General features: G+C 40.0%; 1 long non-coding RNA gene across 5 annotated transcripts in view; it reads left to right on the forward strand.

The window, feature by feature from the left end:
- The window catches only part of LOC120404750, a 55,844-nt gene extending 38,002 nt beyond the window's left edge, over positions 1–17,842 (forward strand). For all 5 annotated transcript variants that reach the window (XR_005598147.1, XR_005598146.1, XR_005598149.1 and 2 more), the window contains 2 exons: positions 16,257–16,336; positions 17,392–17,842. This is a non-coding gene — a long non-coding RNA (uncharacterized LOC120404750). The remainder of the gene's footprint in view (positions 1–16,256; positions 16,337–17,391) is intronic.
- The last annotated feature ends 625 nt before the right edge of the window (positions 17,843–18,467 follow it).

Here is an 18,467-nt window from a genome sequence, read left to right on the forward strand (position 1 = left end):
TGAAAGTTACAAAATGCCAGATTTATAATTGTCCATTCCAACCTAATTCAACCCCCTTTTGCATCCAACCAGGCACTGAATGAGGCAGGGGTCCCATGGCAAAGTAAAATGGCATCAGATATATTAATATTACAGTTGGGGTTGGTTAATTTTTTGGTGATTTTTTTCTTAAAGAAAAAAGTATTTTTAATTAAACAAAAAAGGCTATTATCCCAGAAGGGAGAGGTGTGCTGCTAGTGCCATGTGCTGGGTCTCGGGGTGAGGGGGTGGTGGTGTTTCAGTTGGAGTCCAGGTCAGTTTTCTCTCTTTTGCCCCACCTCTTGAGGAGTTGGGGGAACTCCTGCTCCATCTATTGTTCCCATGGTAGGGGGTTGGGATGTTGGGGCCATGAGCTGAGGCCAGATGGAGGTTCCTTACAGCTGCCCAGGCTACTCCTAGGTCTTCCCAGCATCTGCTGCTGTTGCTTCAATGATTTGAGCTAGAATGTTCCGTGATTTTTGCAGGCTGCCCACATTTTCCTGATTCATGCCAGTGATTTTTAACACTTTACCACTCAGCTAAATCTGAATGGTATTTCATGGGACATAAAAAAGACTCTGCTATAGCCATGAGGGGTTTCTCACTGCTGAGTATCAAAGGCCTGCGGCAAAGAATGGAGGTGTTAATGCTTCTCAAAGAAAGTCATAAGAATTCTTTATAATGGCAAATGTTAGGCAACCTAAATATGGGCTGGTTACCAGCTGCCCCTATCCTCCTGATGTTACTAGACTTTGGATGTTACAGATATTTTTGTGTCTGATCCTCACATGATGTAAACTGATGTAACTCCATTGAAGTCAGTGGACTATGCTGAGATGCAGATGAGAATTTGGCCCATAACATATGGCATTGAAATTAGCAAAAGAGCAAGACCAATCACAATAAGAAAGGATCAAAGAGTAATCGTTAGTATGCCAAAATTTACAGAATAATTGTCATCTTCATATAGCATAGCAGGCCAGTGAAAGCTGGAAATGTTGAGAGGGTGTTGCTACCTGTGGGAAATTTTCTTAGGGAACATAAACAATGATGGGCTCAGACAGGCTGTTAGCCATTTGCCCCTTTTATGATTGGTTTCTGGGAAACTGGCTTGTCATCTCTCTCTTGATGCATCAGTGACAAAATGGTCTAAGAGGGACCTTGTGTTACAGGTAAAACGTATCATATTTGTTCATCGCTTCATGCAGACCTCTTGTGGCATTTCTTCTGTTTTCAATGTTTAGAGAGGGGCTGGTGGATAATGTTAAAATGATCTCAGAAGAGTGAATGATTTTTAACCAAATAGGAGGTTTTGGAAGAACTGGGCCAGCTCCCCAGCTGGTGTAAACTGGATGCTGGTTTATACCAGATGAGGATCTGACCCATCGTGTTTAGGCTTTTTAATGCAGCAGCAGGAAAAAGCAGAATTATCTGTCAATTGAGAATAATTCAAGTGGATGGATGACTCAGGACAATGCATCAGCCCTCTATAGCTATTACTAAGGCTCTTTCAGTCGATCATCTTTGAAAGGGTTAGAAACATGTTACTTTCACGTGAAGAGCTCTTGACTCTTAAGAGCCAAGAGCACTTCACATGAAATGTGAATGTCTGTTGAACATTTATTCTATTATTAAACCATTCTAGTCTATTACCAAACCAAATTGTAGCAGGTTTCTCCTCTAGTTCATGGCATTTCTAGATTCGAAAAGAAATGTGGTGTGATATTAGCACTCAGCTAATTATATTGCTCCTGTCTTAGTTTGCACTAGGCTTGTCACCTTGTATTTTCTTGTCTCATAAAATAGATCACACCATTCACCCAATACATCCATTATGGTGTAATGGGCGAACTCGGAAAAGGACAAATTAATGGTTTTGTTGGAACAATTAAAGTCTACCTCAGATTTTATTTTAAAAACATCAGTGTAATAGGCTATACTCTAGAAGCCAACAGTAACTCCTTTAAAACTCTTATAATCTACTGGGGGCTGTTTATGCTCAGCCATGATACAAAAAAAAGTTTTCAGTATACAAAAATTCCTACAAATACACACACATTTTGCTTTCTTGTGGTTGATTAGCTATTGCTTGCAGTAGGGAAAATGGGGAGGTGCATTACCTGAAAACACAGCTTCCAGTCATATTATGCCCTATAAATACAAGCAGGGCCGGCTCCAGGTTTTCTGCCCCCCCAAGCGGTGGGAAAAAAAAAAGCCAATTGGTGGCACTCAATCACGCCGCTCCATTCTTCGGCGGCACTTCGGCTGCAGCTCAAATTGGAAGAGAGGGACTGAGGAACCCACCGCCGAATTCCCTGCCAAAGACCCGGACATGCCACCCCAGTAGTGGATGGAATGCCACCCCTTTGTATTGGCCGTCCCAAGCACCTGCTTCCTTTGCTGGTGCCTGGAGCTGGCCCTGAATATATGTACCTTTTGGAACTGAGAAGTTGTAGAGTAGAACTGTAATGGTAATTGTTCTTCATTTTTGGTTTCAAAGATGTGGAACTGTTGATGACCCTAGTGCCCTTGTCTATAGTAGGATACTAGAATTTTTTTCTAAAGTTATCCACAGTTCTGCTGCTGGTTCAACCACGCTGGTGGAAGCAATAGTGGGAGGTCTAATGTACAGAAGGCAACAGTCACTGGACCATGTCTGCACGTGGGAATAGCTGGATTCAGCATTGCATGTAACTGTGTAATTGTACTGATGCTGACCCCTAAGTGTGAAGGAAGGCCAGCTGGAGTTTGTACTAATTGGGATTTATCCCAATTACAAGCTGGGAAAAACCTTGAGTAACTCACTTGGTGCAAACCCCTGAATGGCCTTGACTACACTTAGTGCAGCTATTCTGATTGCTGATCTGAAACTGCTCCCAAATGTGGACAAGCCCAAGCAGGGTGTCATGGGGCACTGCCCTTCAGCACACTCTTTTGTGGCCTCTTGACCATGTAGGTACATTGCACTCAGGGCCCACTCAGGTTCTTTCTACCATTTACCTTGACTAAATTGGATCAAGACATGTACCTCCTTCATGGAGTCTGATCTAGTAAGTCTTTCTGCCATGTGTAACTCACTTTATTTGCCCCAGGTCACCTTACTCTGTATCCATATAAGAGTCTGGTCAGATCTCCCAAACCAAGATTCCCCTACTCTCCTCTTTGGAGCTGGTCAGTGAGTTAACCACATGTAGGGCATCAATCAGCTTCTCCCTCAGTTGGAAACCTTTCCCATATAAGTCATCAGGCTCAAATGGTGCAGCAGGCAGCCTTCTCCTGCTGGTGTCAACCCCACTATGGTGGAGGAGGCAGCATTTATGCTGGTTCCCTTCTCCCAGCTCATCTCCAATTGGTCAGATAAGAGGAGAACCTTTCCTCACCCTCTCTGCAAGGCTTCTGGCCCCGGGTACTTAAAGACACAATGAAAGGATTTTCCTGCCAAGCACCACTTATTCCCAGGACCGCTTCCCCTCTACCATAAAATCTTAGGTTCTTATATATAGATCGGACCTTTCACAATTTTAAAGGGCCACACCAAGTGATGGGCTGGGCTGACTACTAGGCACCACTATCTTGAAAGGGGCAGACTACCCCACCACACCAATTAGAAAGCATAGCATAGCTGCTAAACATTTTTCATTTTGTTACCTCGTCTCCCTGCCCTCACCCACTCTGTCTGTTATGTCCATATCTTATCTGACACCCTCACAAGGGTAGGGACTGTTGCCTTTGTTGTTCTGTGTACAGCACCTAGCACAATGGGGCCCCAATCCTTGATTCCTAGGTGCTACTGTAATATAAATTAAGGAATGGTGCTTAAAACATGAATAGTGCATGGACCACTAGCAGTCTCTCTGTTGATATCCTCAGTGGAGTTGAAACAGTGATAGCAAAATAGGGAAGTTTTAGGAAGGAAAAAAACTTTATGAAGAGACAGCCTGAGTTCAAGCTAAAGATGGTTCCCGTGCTGCTGGAGCAGCAGGGTGATATCACAGTTACAGGGAAATGTTAACTTGAAACTGAGTCCAAGTCCCTGCTGTTACACTTGCATGGCAATGACAGATCCTTAGATGAAAAGGACGGATTCTGGCAGCTGGATGCACATGAGGTACTAAGTTAAAATAGCACATGACAGTATGCTGTAAACCTGGGTAACAAATCTTCCTATTGTCATGGTACCCTTGACATACAAATACAATGAGACTTATGCAGTGGTTTGGTTTTTTCTTTAAAAAAAATTGAATCAAACACTGTAAGCATATTCCCTAAAATGTATTATGGATTATGCAAGCAATGCGTAATGAAGCAAAATAGAATATAAGAGCTGTTATATTAAATCATTGTATAATATGTAATAGTTTCAAGCTACCGCATGTCACTCCACCATAACATTTGCAATGTAATGAAATGGTCCACAGTGATTAATATTCTTAAGTGCTTTCCTTTTTTCTCTAAAGTGCTTCCAGACAGAACAACAAGAAATATGCCACATTATCAGTGTTTGTGTGAAATCAGAGTGTCACAAACTCTATTGGTTTTACCTTCTATCTATAGATACATATTAATAAGTTTGATCTGTGTACTACAAACAAATTGGGGAATGCATCTTGGGACAAATCCTTAGCTGGTGTAAATGGATGCTGTTCCAGTGACTCTATTGGAATTATGGCCATTTGCACCAGCTGAAGCTATGGCCTCTTAACTTCAAAGTGAATTAAGGATGCTCCGTACCATTAGTGTTTTCTCTTTGTCGTTCAGATTTCTCCGGAGGCTCGGCTTTTGTTTTTGTTCACCTGTATATACATTTGTAGTTTTTTTTTAACGATTAAAATATATTATTTGAAGTAAAAGCACCAAACTAAACCTAGGGAAAATTTAATTTAAAAAGTTTATGTGACTTAAAGCATGGTAAGAGTGTAATACAATGGAGTATAGTGAAGTGGTTTAAAAGTCTCAAATTGTTTCAATGGTCATTTGCTCCTTTTGTAGTTGAGCTTTATGTAGGTTGTGTCCACAGGAGGAAAACTAGGACCTACAGTTTTTCATTAGTTCAACTCCACAAATTATGATTCTGAACAGAGTTAGATGAAAATATGGCAAAAAACACACCTGAGTCCTGCGTCCACTGACACCTCCACTGTTATTACTATTGATCCAGAGTAGCAGGTTTCAAGTTTAAGTCCAATTTTATAGTGAAGGTTCACTTCAGTCTATGATGGGTTCCACTGTGCTAGTCCCCTTAGAATGCAGAAATTATAATCTACCCCATGTCTCATATTTGTTGTTTTTCTTAAAGCCCCAGTTCCTGGACTCAAGTGAAAACATGCCTGAGTGCACCCTATAAACTCAGAAACCAACAGGCAAATAAAAAGAACCAAAATATATTACTTTTTTGAAAAAAATCTCATGAATGTTAAGCCAATCTCATTCCTGGGGTGAAGGGTGGAAATCTCACTGAATTGAGTTAGGGAAACTAAAGCTGCAAGGTAGATCAGGATTTGCTTTGGGTGCTGGGAGGCCATGGAGGAGGGTTTCTGAGAGGAAGTCTATACTTACGGTGGTGTGTCAAGGACAGATACTGCATGTCCAGCTTGCATGGGTATAAAAAGCAATGTAGATGGTGAGGCACTGTTTGGGCAAATAGAGAACGGACACACCAGAACTGTAGGGTATGAGCCCTGCGCAGCTCTCTGCACACCCAAGCAGGGCCTCCCATGTCTACATTGTTATTTTTAGCAGTGTAGAGGCCTACTGCGTCCCCACTGCTGGAGAGTTTCCCCACCATAGTGAAAGACTTAAACAGCTAGAAAAGGCTCTGGAAGAGGGGAGGCAGCAGGTTAAGTCTCTGGTAGTTGGGAGCTGCAGGATTCTTTCCTTGCTGCCTCCCCTCTGCCTGAGCCATTCACTGAAATGTGTAGATACATACTACAGTGCGGACACAGCCTGCCTTTCACGGCAACGTGTAGCTAGGCATATCCTATGTGCTGCATCAAATATAGGCAAGGCCTGAGTTGGACAGAAGTATGTCATCTAGGTGTTGGTTGCCCTGGGAGAGAGTATGTAGGTGACGTGATGAGCATAAATTATTCCAGTCAAGGCCTACAGTGAATTCTGCTCATGGATTTGCCTTTAAAGGAAAGTCAAATATGAAATTAATCAAATGGGCCAGCATGCCCAATCCCTTGACTGCTTTTGTAAATCTAGCCTGTAGTTGGCCAGAGGCAATGCAGACCTGAGGTTCCACTGCTAGCAAAATACTAACAGAGCCAACATTTGACTTGGAGGTTGATGTCAATCCTATCAGTTGTCTATTGCATTTTAGAGGTTCATGTGGGAGAAGACATTAGAGCATTGCTCTCCTACCATCAGGTGCAGTCAGGGGTTCGAAATGAGGACCACACCTCAGTCTGAGCTCAAATTAAAGACTTTTTTTATTTGTTGCCATTTAAAATAGAACATATGATTGATGGTATAGAGTGCTCTGGGACTATATATGAAGAAAGCTACAGAAATAATTATAAAGTATGGTCTTATCAGCAGGTAACAAAAACATTATCATCCCACAAGATTATTGCAGAAAGGCACAAAGTAATTTAATAGTACATTGAAGTAATTAAAAAAACCAACAAAACAAAACAAGAAAACAGGGAACTAAATCACCTAATCACAAAGCACTAAAGTGTGTGCAACAATGTCAGACTCAGCATTCATAATCATTAGTAGAACTGCCTCTGCATGTTCACTTTGGTGATACCATGTTCAGTGCATGAGAGTGTGACAGAGCAATGAATACAGCACAGTCAAAAGATGAAATGTAACCTGATTTTCATGCTCAGTCAGATCACTTTGTGGATATTGTGCCCAACGACCTTCCACCAAAAGGGAGAGAAGAAGATCTAAAATCAACTTTGCAATGGAATACATTTTATTTTCAATGACATAGCCATTAGGCCTCTCTCTTTTTCCTGGAGCTTTCAGAGATGTATCTTACTAGAATCTACTTTATGAGAAAACATAATCTTAGTCAAAAGAGTCCCAAACATTAAAATATTGCAATATAACCCTACACTATAAACATAAAAATTATAAGTAACATAAAATGAGGAAACAATAATATTACACTATAATTCATGTTTAAAACAAATATCTCAGATAATGATAACACAGATGTGACTATGCATGGTGAGCAAAGGACAAAGTGAGACCCAGACATAAACATCAGCAAACATATAAACTGACACATAGTCAAATTATACATCTGCACAGATATGTTTATTCATGCAGTATATTTTGTATCCTTGTATAGAAGCTGTAGCTTGTATTACATTTAATTACTTTCCCTGTGGCTTTATAATTGAATAGGATTTTTAATATGTAATTGGAGAAGGAAAGAGTTGATTCTTGAATGTAGCTAATAAATATTTGCCAAAACATTAGTCTTTTTAACCCTTATGACAGTTTCTAAATGAGGGTGACTTCTACTAGAAACTGTATGATAAAGCTCTGTCTACTTAAAGGGCCTTTCCTAGAGCCCATGGAAGTCAATGGAAGGAGTAGCAATGACTTCAGTAGTTTTGGATGAGGTCCAAAGTGAAGGTGGCTGCTAATCAAAGGCAACTTATAAAAGATGCATAGGGTATGCAGTTGTGTATAACATTTTTTCCTCTAGTTGTGATCAGATGTGTAGAGCTACAGAATAGTAGACCAATTTTAACAGCCAGTGGAAGGTTTGAAATGTTGTCACTGGTCAATAGTGTAGTATCTTAGTGGTGAGAAGACTGAGGAGGGAGTAAATAAGGAGGCATAGTCCTTGAATGGTGGAGATGTAGTGTATTCAATTTTTTTCGTCTGGACAGAAGGTTGCATATGTATGGGCAGTGGGCAGCTCTAGAATACAAGGCAAAGCCATTCTCTTTGTGTCTCACAGAAAGAACTCTACAATCTTTCGATAGTTGGCATGGTGTATTTGTGCAGGGTAGCATGGCATGGAAATCAGATCAATCAAACTTCAGTGTTTCAATGCCTTCCCCCCCAGTCTGAGGCCTCAACAAACACATTCAATGATGCAGTGAGTTCTCTTATACTCCACAAACCACAAGAAATTTGAAGAAGGATTTATGTCATTGCTCATTTCTCTTATATTCTGGGAACTATTAAGCATAGGCTTTGTTCTTCCTCTTAAAGTCACCTGTTAACACAGATGGGAGATACATGAACAGAATTAGGGGTGAATAGACTCCATATATTTATTTTTCCATTGTTGGCTATGGAAAAGAAGGAAATATACAGTACAGAACCAGGAAGCATTTCTACAATGCACAAGCCAGTAGTCTTTGATGCTAAGAATACTGGACCAAATTTGACCTATTGTAAGCATGTGGAATCCATTGGAGTCGATGGAGTTATTACCAGAGCTGAACATTGCCCATCATCACTCCTGACTTTGTGAAATATCCTAATTCTTCTCATAACATATCTTTTTGAGATTTCACCAGTCAGACTAAAACTGATGCTATGTATCACAACTGAGTTGCACTGAGTATAATGTGTCAAATTCAATGTATTTTAAGTGAGGAAGTTACCACACTTTGTAAGTGAAAGAGAGAGATTGGTAGACAAGAGATGCCCTGTCCTTAATGATGAAAGCATAGTGGTGCTTACTGCATATAGTATTAAGTTGGAATGAGCATACTGAATGGGTTGTGTGTGTATTTGGATAACACTATTGTATGTGGGCTCAAAAAATAAGGGTGGCAGGTGGATGACTGCTGTGAGGATCTGAGTACTATCTCTTTTATAAAGTTATGCGACCTAACTGGAAAATGACCGCAGCTTTATTTGATTGCAGCTTTATACCTCTATTGAGGTTTTTTAAAAGTGGCTAGTTGTTAAAAAGAAAACTATATTCAGTCAGCAAAACCCCCCATGTGTGGACGTGCTCCATCATTTGCACAGGCAGTTGTTATGACTGTACATGCAAATTGGGAATGCATGTGAAAACAGCTATTTAACTCAGAAGTAAGCTTTTGAATGTGCCGTGACCTGATTTGCATGCTAAACTGTGGGTGCACAGATGAGTTCATACTATTTGCATGCTTGAGTGGATCTTTGCTTTTTTTCTTCTGATTAGTTAGGTATCAGTACTGCAGTAATGTGAAGGTATACCTGTATGTAATTTTGTTCCAGCTAAAGACAAATATTAGTATTTCATTCATTTCTTCCCTCAAAGACCCAGTATTATTTCTTCTGCCCCTTCTTTTCTCAGAATATTCTTAACCATTCACACAAGACTTAGTTGGTTTCAGGAAGCAGATGCTGAGTCTTGGGAACATATTTTTTCCATCAGCAGCATCTGGATGTATAGCTGTCTTCCCTGGTGGTGAGGCTGGTGGCAGTACAACAGCCTTCAGGGCTAATATCAAGGGTCATGCTGCTCAGGGAATTGTTAAAAGTCTTCCTTATGAATTCTTTTTTTTTTGTTGACTTGCTTTTGATTTTAAGGAACCAGGTTCCACTACCTGTTAAACTAGATCATTTACAACAATTAGGTCAATTTCACAATAAAAGAAAGAAGCTCTCCAAGGACCAAATGTATTGTTTGGCTTGGTTTATTTAAGAATCTCTCTTACAAGCTAAAATGTAGGCCACTTGCAGGGTGGGTGCAAGGATGTTTCGCACCCTAGGCAAAACTTCCACCTTGAGCATCCCCCTCCCCAGCCCTGCGGCAGCCCTCCGCCCTAAGGCGTCCCCTCCACGGCAGCTCCCCCGCTCCGCCCTGAGGTGCCCTCCTCCGCGACAGCTCCCCCGGGCCTGGGGAGCCGTGCGGCAGCTCCCTGCCCCAGCTCACCTCTGCTCCACCTCCTCCCCGAGCACGTCATCGATGCTCCACTTCTCCCGCCTCCCAGGCTTGCAGCGCCAATCAGCTGTTTGACGCCACAAGCCTGGGAGGGAGAGAGGCAGAGCGGGTCGGCGTGCTCAGGGGAGGAGGTGGAGCAGAGTTGAGCTGGGGCGGGGAGTTCCCCTGTGTGCCACGCCCCCCTTACTTGCTGCAGGCGGCCCTCCCCGCGTCTGCCTGCCCCAAGTCCCTCCACCTAAATGCCGACGATGACTGGGGCGGCCAAAGATCCGGCCGCTGCAGTCACCGCCGAAGGACCCGATATGCTGCCCCCCACATGCTAGCACCCTAGGCGATTGCCTAGGTCTCCTAATGGGTTGCACCAGCCCTGGCCACTTGTACTCCATGGGCCTAGTTCTGCAGTCGTTTGCACACACAACTCCCACTGATTTCTGCAAACATTAGGGGCCAAATTCAGCTGTGACAGAAACGTCAATTGTTTTTGTGATGAAAGTGGTAAAATACTGAACATTAGCATTTGTTAACAATAAAGAATAGTGAACAGAGCTGGTCAAAATATTTGTACAGTTTTTTAAACATGAAAAATGGCCTTTTTTCAAAATGAAAATAATTGAGGAACATTTTAGCTTTCAAATTTTTCCATTTTTTTACCTTTCACTAAAAACTGAAACAAAAAGTTTCTTGGTTTTCTGATTTTTATTTTATTCTCTCCCTCTCTTCTTCCTATCTTCCCCTTTTCCAGTAGTAAGATGAAAAAACAAAATATGGGAAAAGGGGAGTAACGGGAAAAAACAAACAACATTCTGTGAAAAAATACCTCTAATTTTTATCAGCTCTATTAATAATGATTATTTCTATAGTATCAGACCTGTGCATGGAGCTTTACAAAACAGTTAGGAAGATGCAAGCTATCCCCCACAGAAGTTTGTCTCAACTGACTTGATTTTGTATTCAGTGCTTGTTCAAAACTAGCGTAACCTAATCATTCATAGTGATGGAGAGAGGAGGGATTGTGGTAAGAAAAGAAAGGTGTAAGATAAAGTTGGCCTCCTGCTTTATCCTACAGCCTCTTGTTAGTGGCTTTCCTGCTGCATCCCTTCTCTCCTGTCAAAACATTGTGCACACATACTGGCTGTCAAATTCTGCTTTCAATACACAGGTGGAAAGCATCAAATGATTTACTCCAGATTTTATACCTGTGTAACTAACAGCAAAATTTGGCGTAAAGAATGCTGGTTACACTACTTTAATACTTTTAATACTTGATGGGCACTGGTGTCGCTGCGGAATTTGATCAAGAGATTTCCAGATGAGTTGTATACCCTTACTCCAGGCTAAATTTGGCTTTGACCCTTCAGGAATGAACCCTATTTTTATAAACCATCATACACACACACATTCGGCTATAAAAAGGGATATTCATCCCTGCTTGGAACTAAAGTGTTACGCCAGTAAGTCACTATATTTTCATGCACACATTATTCATCCAAACAGGGAAATTATTACACTAAAAGATGCTGTGCAACCAAATTACTAATTTTTCCTTTAATATTTTGGCCTAGATATTAGTTCTATCAGTATTAAAAGCCAAGAAAGCAATCGGATTTTCAGACACCTGAGAATTCCTCTGCCATGGGGGAACTCTCGGCTTTCACAGCACTTGCATATTAGGAACTGAGGAAACTTTTGGGATGGGGGAGCCTATACAGGAAGGATGGGCTCCACCTAAACCAAAGTGGATCCAGACTGCTGGCACTTAACATTAAAAAGGTTGTAGAGCCGTTTTTAAACTAAGAGATGGGGAAAGCCGATTGCTGCAGAGGAACACTTGGATCAGACAGAGACTTCTCTTAGAGGAGAGTCTATTGATAGAGATTCTCTAGGTTTTAGTCAGGAGGAGAGGATGGAAGAGGATAAAGTATGGGCCAGATCAGACGGGAAACATTCACATAAAAAAGAATCTGACACATCAGAAAAGGGCAGACAAATAAACAGTGACAAGTTTTTAAAGTGCTTGTACACAAATGCTAGAAGTCTAAATAATAAGATGGGTGAACCAGAGCGCCTTGTGTTAAAGGAGGGTATTGATATAATAGGCATCACAGAAACCTGGTGGAGTGAGGACAATCAATGGTACACAATCATTCCGGGGTACAAATTATATTAGAAGGATAGAATAGGTCATGCTGGAGGGGGGGAGAACTGCGGGGGGTGGGGGGGAGTGGCACTATATGTGAAAGAAAATGTAGAATCAAATGAAGTAAAAATCTTAAATGAATCCACATGTTCCATAGAATCTCTATGGATAGTAATTCCATGCTCTAATAAATATATAACAGTAGGGATCTATTATCGACCACCTGACCAGGACAGTGATAGTGATGATGAAATGCTAAAGGAGATTAGAGAGGCTATCAAAATAAAGAACTCAATAATAGTGGGGGATTTCAATTATCCCCATATTGACTGTGTACATGTCACCTCAGGATGAAATGCAGAGACAAAATTTCTCGATACTTTAAATGACTGCTTCTTGGAGCAGCTGGTACGGAACCCACCAGAGGAGAGGCAATTCTCGATTTAGTCCTGAGTGGAGTGCAGGATCTGGTCCAAGAGGTAACTATAACAGGACCGCTTGGAAATAGTGACCATAATATAATATTTAACATTCCTGTGGTGGGAAGAACACTTCAACAGCCCAACACTGTGACATTTAATTTCAGAAAGGGGAACTATGCAAAAATGAGGAGGTTAATTAAACAGAAATTAAAAGGTACAGTGACTAGAGTGAAATCCCTGCAAGCTGCATGGACACTTTTCAAAGACACCAATAGAGGCCCAACTTAAATGTATACCCCAAATTAAAAAACACAGTAAAAGAACTAAAAAAGAGCCACCATGGCTGAACAAACATGTAAAAGAAGCAGTGAGAGATAAAAAGATATCTTTTAAAAAGTGAACGTCAAATCCTTGCAAGGTAAATAGAAAGGAGCATAAACACTGCCAAATTAAATGTAAAAATGTAATAAGAAAAGCCAAAAAGGAGTTTGAAAAACAGCTAGCCAAAAACTCAAAAGGTAATAACAAAATGTTTTTTAAGTACATCAGAAGCAGGAAGCCTGCTAAAAACCAGTAGGGACCCTGGACGATCGAGATACAAAAGGTAAAGATGATAAAGTCATTCCGGAGAAACTAAATGAATTATTTGCTTCAGTCTTCATGGCTGAAGATGTTAGGGAGATTCCCAAACCTGAGCCGTCCTTCGTAGGTGACAAATCTGAGGAATTGTCACAGATTGAAGTGTCACTAGAGGAGGTTTTGGAATTAATTGATAAACTTAACAGTAACAAGTCACCGGGACCAGATGGCATTCACCCAAGAGATCTGAAAGAACTCAAATGTGAAATTGCGGAAGTATTAACTATGGTTTGTAACCCGTCCTTTAAATCAGCTTCTATACCCAATGACTTGAAGATAGCTAATATAACGCCAGTATTTGAAAAGGGCTCTAGAAGTGATCCTGACAATTACAGACCGGTAAGTCTAACACCAGTTTTGGGCAAGTTAGATGAAACAATAGTAAAGAATAAAATTGTCAGACACATAGAAGAACATAAATTGTTGGGCAAAAGTCAACATGGTTTCTGTAAAGGGAAATCATGTCTTACTAATCTACTAGAGTTCTTTGAAGGGGTCAACAAACATGTGGACAAGGGGGATCCAGTGGTCATAGTGTACTTAGATTTCCAGAAAGCCTTTGACAAGGTCCCTCACCAAAGACTTTTATGTAAATTAAGTTGTCATGGGATAAGAGGGAAGATCCTTTCATGAACTGAGAACTTGTTAAAAGACAGGGAACAAAGGGTAGGAATAAATGGTAAATTTTCAGAATGGAGAGGGGTAACTAGCGGTGTTCCCCAAGGGTCAGTCCTAGGACCAATCCTATTCAACTTATTCATAAATGATCTGGAGAAAGGGATAAACAGTGAGGTGGCAAAGTTTGCAGCTGATATTAAACTGCTCAAGATAGTTAAGACCAAAGCAGACTGTGAAGAACTTCAAAAAGATCTCACAAAACTAAGTGATTGGGCAACAAAAAAGCAAATGAAATTTAATGTGGATAAATGTAAAGTAATGCAGATTGGAAAAAATAACCCCAACTATGCATACAATATGATGGGGGCTAATTTAGCTACAATTAATCAGGAAAGAGATCTTGGAGTCATTGTGGATAGTTCTCTGAAGATGTCCATGCAGTGTGCAGCGGCAGTCAAAAAAGCAAACAGGATGTTAGGAATCATTTAAAAAGGGATAGACAATAAGATGGAGAATATCTTATTGCCCTTATATAAATCCATGGTACGCCCACATCTTGAATACTACGTATAGATGTGGTCTCCTCATCTCAAAAAAAGATATACTGGCATTAGAAAAGGTTCAGAGAAGGGCAACTAAAATGATTAGGGGTTTGGAATGGGTCCCATTTGAGGAGAGATTAAAGAGGCTAGGACTTTTCAGCTTGGAAAAGAGGAGACTAAGGGGGGGATATGGTAAAGGTATATAAAATCATGAGTGGTGTGGAGAAAGTGAATAAGGACAAGTTATTACTTGTTCCCATAATATAAGAACATGGGGCCACCAAATGAAATTAATGGGCAGCAGATTTAAAACAAATAAAAGGAAGTTCTTCTTCACACAGCGCACAGTCAACCTATGGAACTCCTTGCCTGAGGAGGTTGTGAAGGCTAGGACTATAACAGGGTTTAAAAGAGAACTAGATAAATTTATGGAGGTTAAGTCCATTAATGGCTATTAGCCAGGATGGGTAAGGAATGGTGTCCCTAACCTCCGTTTGTCAGAGGGTGGAGATGGATGGCAGGAGAGAGATCACTTATGTTAACACCGCACCAGACACTAGAAGGCACTCTGGAGGTGACAGACACAATGACACAGCCCCTGCAACACCCTCTCTTTCTCTGCCCCTGGTGCAGGAGACAGAGAGAGGGCATAGCCAGAGCATGGCCCACTCCAGAAATCCTCACTTGGCATATGGTCCCTGCAGGAGTGTTGCTAGCTGGCCTAGATAAAAACAGCCCCAAGATTGGCAATTTATTAAATTGCAGGGCATTTGTTGCCCAACACCAGTTCTGATAGCATCTATGTTCCAATATATGTGACATGTTGTTTGTAACCATATCTGTGGATATTTATGTTATCTACTATGAGCATCATCAGCAATGTGCATCTAAGATGAATGGTGTGATAAATCCTCAAAAAACATAAGCTTCTTTAAATGGCCCCATTTTAATTTTCAATTTTGAATCTGGATTTAAAGATATAACCGTAGCAGTATATCAGGTTGTGTGTCCTGGATCCCCATGGTTTAGGCCTCTGCCCCAGCTGAGTTAGCAATCAATTGCTTTTACAGTATTCGAAAAAAAGAAGGCAAATATTGGGCTAAATTCATCCCTGATACAACAGAATGATGTCAGTGATGTTACATCAGGGATGAAATTAGACTATTTTTCAGAAATAAATGAAGCTTCCTCAGTGTTACGATTCCCTCTGTGTTTATTGCCTACTTTGGTACACTGAAGTCCTTGTTGGAAGGCAAATTAATAACATGGTTCTGAAGTTTCAGTATCTTTGACACTTATAATAAAATATAATATGTAATATTATTTATTAACTTGTATCCTGGTAGTACATAAAGGAAACAACCCATGTTAGGGGCTAATTATTTGAGGTACAGTACAAACATAGAATAGAAGATTCCTGGGTAAAGAATGGTGTCCCTAGACTCTGTTTGTCAGAGGGTGGAGATGGATGGCAGGAGAGAGATCACTTGATCATTACCTGTTAGGTTCACTCCCTCTGGGGCATCTGGCATTCGCCACTGTCGGTAGACAGGATACTGGGCTAGATGGACCTTTGGTCTGACCCGGTACGGCCGTTCTTATGTTCTTAAGACCCTGTCCCAAAGAGCATACAAATGCATCACTTTGTGTTCAGAGTATGGAGTATTCAAGAGTAAAAATATCATGGCCAAATTCAGTTCTCTAACACTGGTGTAAGCTGGGAGTAACTCCACTGAAGTCAGTAGAATAATTCTGGGTTTACACCAGTATAACTGAGATCAGATTAGGCCCCAGAAGTTTAAATTTCCTTAATTAAAAAAAAGGGTTTATACAGGGTCTTCTTTTCCCTTTGTTTCACTCAATATAAAAATCTCACTGTATTAGAGAAACCTCAGATTCAATGTTCAGTTTTATCCAACTGTTTTCTGTTGTATAGTATCCTTGTAGATGATGAGCTATTCTATAACCTTATGTAGTTCAAATATAAAAGTTTCCTTAGCAAAAACAATCCATTTTCTGTGCAGGAAGACAGATAATTCTCCGATCTGAGAAATTAACCTAACCTACCTGCAGTGAAGCAGAAGTGTGAACATCTATAGTGGGGGTAAGCTATGAAGTGGAAATAATCTTTAAGTGGCTTTTTGGAGCAATTGTATCATGTTGCCAAGTTTCTGTAAGACTCTGCTGTATTAATATTATTTGATTAATTGCTATGTAATGGATTAAGATTGCCACCCCTAGTATGAGGTTATAGTTATAAAAATACTGTTTTATCATTGACAATAATTTTACTTTATACTGATAACACACACTAGAAAGTTACTTAGGTGAACATTATTGTAATATTATTACCATTGACACGCTGTCCTTTCACAGTATGCAATGCATTCACAATTGGGGACTATATCTTGCATTTGTGATCCAACAGTTTTTTTCTCATCTGTCTAATTTTTGTGACTTCAGTGTATTCATTATGATGAGATCCAAAAAATGGAATGTCTCTGAATTGCATGTGATATTTAACACAAGAATGGACAAAGAGCTAGGCAAGATGGTGTTGGAGCAATCCCGTACAAGCAAGGGAGGGACTAGATGAACTAAAAAGTTTGTTCTATCAATAATTTACATGAATCTGCAAATCAGCTGGTTTATGAATGAGGGCATCTCCATATGAGATGGGATACTTGAAGCTTTTTGATCATGCAAACTACTGACAGAGAGATTGTCTCATGGATGCCACCTATTCATGATTGCAAACTGAGGAAGAGGTTGGATTGCACAATTACAGAGCATTCCTATGACAACTACAGCATTATGTAGAAAAGTAATACTAGGAAAGCATTTAATGCATTTTTAGCTTCTTTTAATACAATTTAACAGCTGGGGAAAAAAGGAGAGGTATCACCATGTGATCAGCCAGAGCTCCATGGAGCACTTTTAGCAAGCCTCTGATATAATAGAACTTGTGGTCTATGCATTTATGCTCCAAAGGGGGCATTTTTTCAGATACACATATTTGTTAGATTGTGGCTTGATTCTTCTTTCACTGAAGTCAATGATTAAGCCCCTACTGACTTCAGGTGATCTGGATCAAGCCCCAAATCTGCATGCCAGACTCTTACAAAATGGTTTTTTTTGTTTGTTTGTTTTGTAAACCAGGTGTTCTTCAGGCTTTGGTGCAGTACAAAGATCCATCCTCCAATCCTGTGGATTTGTTTGAAATTTGAAACTTTATTTTGTGGGGTATCTGTCCATTTAAGGAAAAATCCTTTGGGGTTTAATAAGGATTAGATCTATAAAGTTTTATGTACATTTTTCTATAAACTGATAGAATGTAATATCCACATTAAAAAAAATCCTACAGAATTATATAGAAGGGATATGCTTTCCGTTACATCTATAGGGAAGTCTAAAAATATAAATAAGTACTAACATTTTCTAATAAATTCTATATGTCTTTTCTATAAAGGTTTGTTAAACAGTTTGTTTTAGTTTTTATTCTAATATTGTAATGCCAGAAAGAATCTCAATTCCTGAAAAAAGTTGAGAACTAGATTTTTAACCTTAGAAGAGGATCACATTTGAAAAGTTTGCAGAAATGTTATACTGAATCTTGTTAGCCCTAGTTGGGTGTTCCTAACAGAACTGTATTTTATCATTGCGATTAAAATATCCTTTGACTTAATGCTATATCTTTCTTTTCAGTCACAAGTTGGATAGCCCTCCCCTGCCTCCCGCCCCAATGATTTTCCTTCTTGACTACTGGGTCAAACATACTATTTGAGAAAAGTACTATTTTTAGGTAATAATCCCCACTCAGGATGACACCAAGCCTAAATTGCAAAATGCTTGTGTTAAAATAATAGAAACAACGGTTTTAAAAAAAAAAGAGAAAAAATGTGAAAAATATGAATAAAAACACAATAAAATAGCAAAGAAGCTAAATGTTTAGCCATCCAAACCCCAAGTATTTTATATATTATGCACTTCATTTCAAGTAAATTATATGAAGAAGGCTACCATGGTTTCAATTCCCTTTGTGTTATTGGATATTAGGGGGCACAGAAATAGAGCTCATAAAGTATTTTCATTAATGAGCTCTCCTTCCTGTATCCTTCACCTTTCTGTTATTCTTCACCAGAACACCCAATTCATGTTTTAAAAAAATAGACTAACAAGAATCAAAAGCTATACAACACAGATGCTACTCCAGCCATCAGAATCAGGTCAGTTTT

Source organism: Mauremys reevesii, linkage group 4 (genome assembly GCF_016161935.1).
Source record: "Mauremys reevesii isolate NIE-2019 linkage group 4, ASM1616193v1, whole genome shotgun sequence".
Lineage (NCBI taxonomy): Eukaryota > Metazoa > Chordata > Testudines > Geoemydidae > Mauremys > Mauremys reevesii.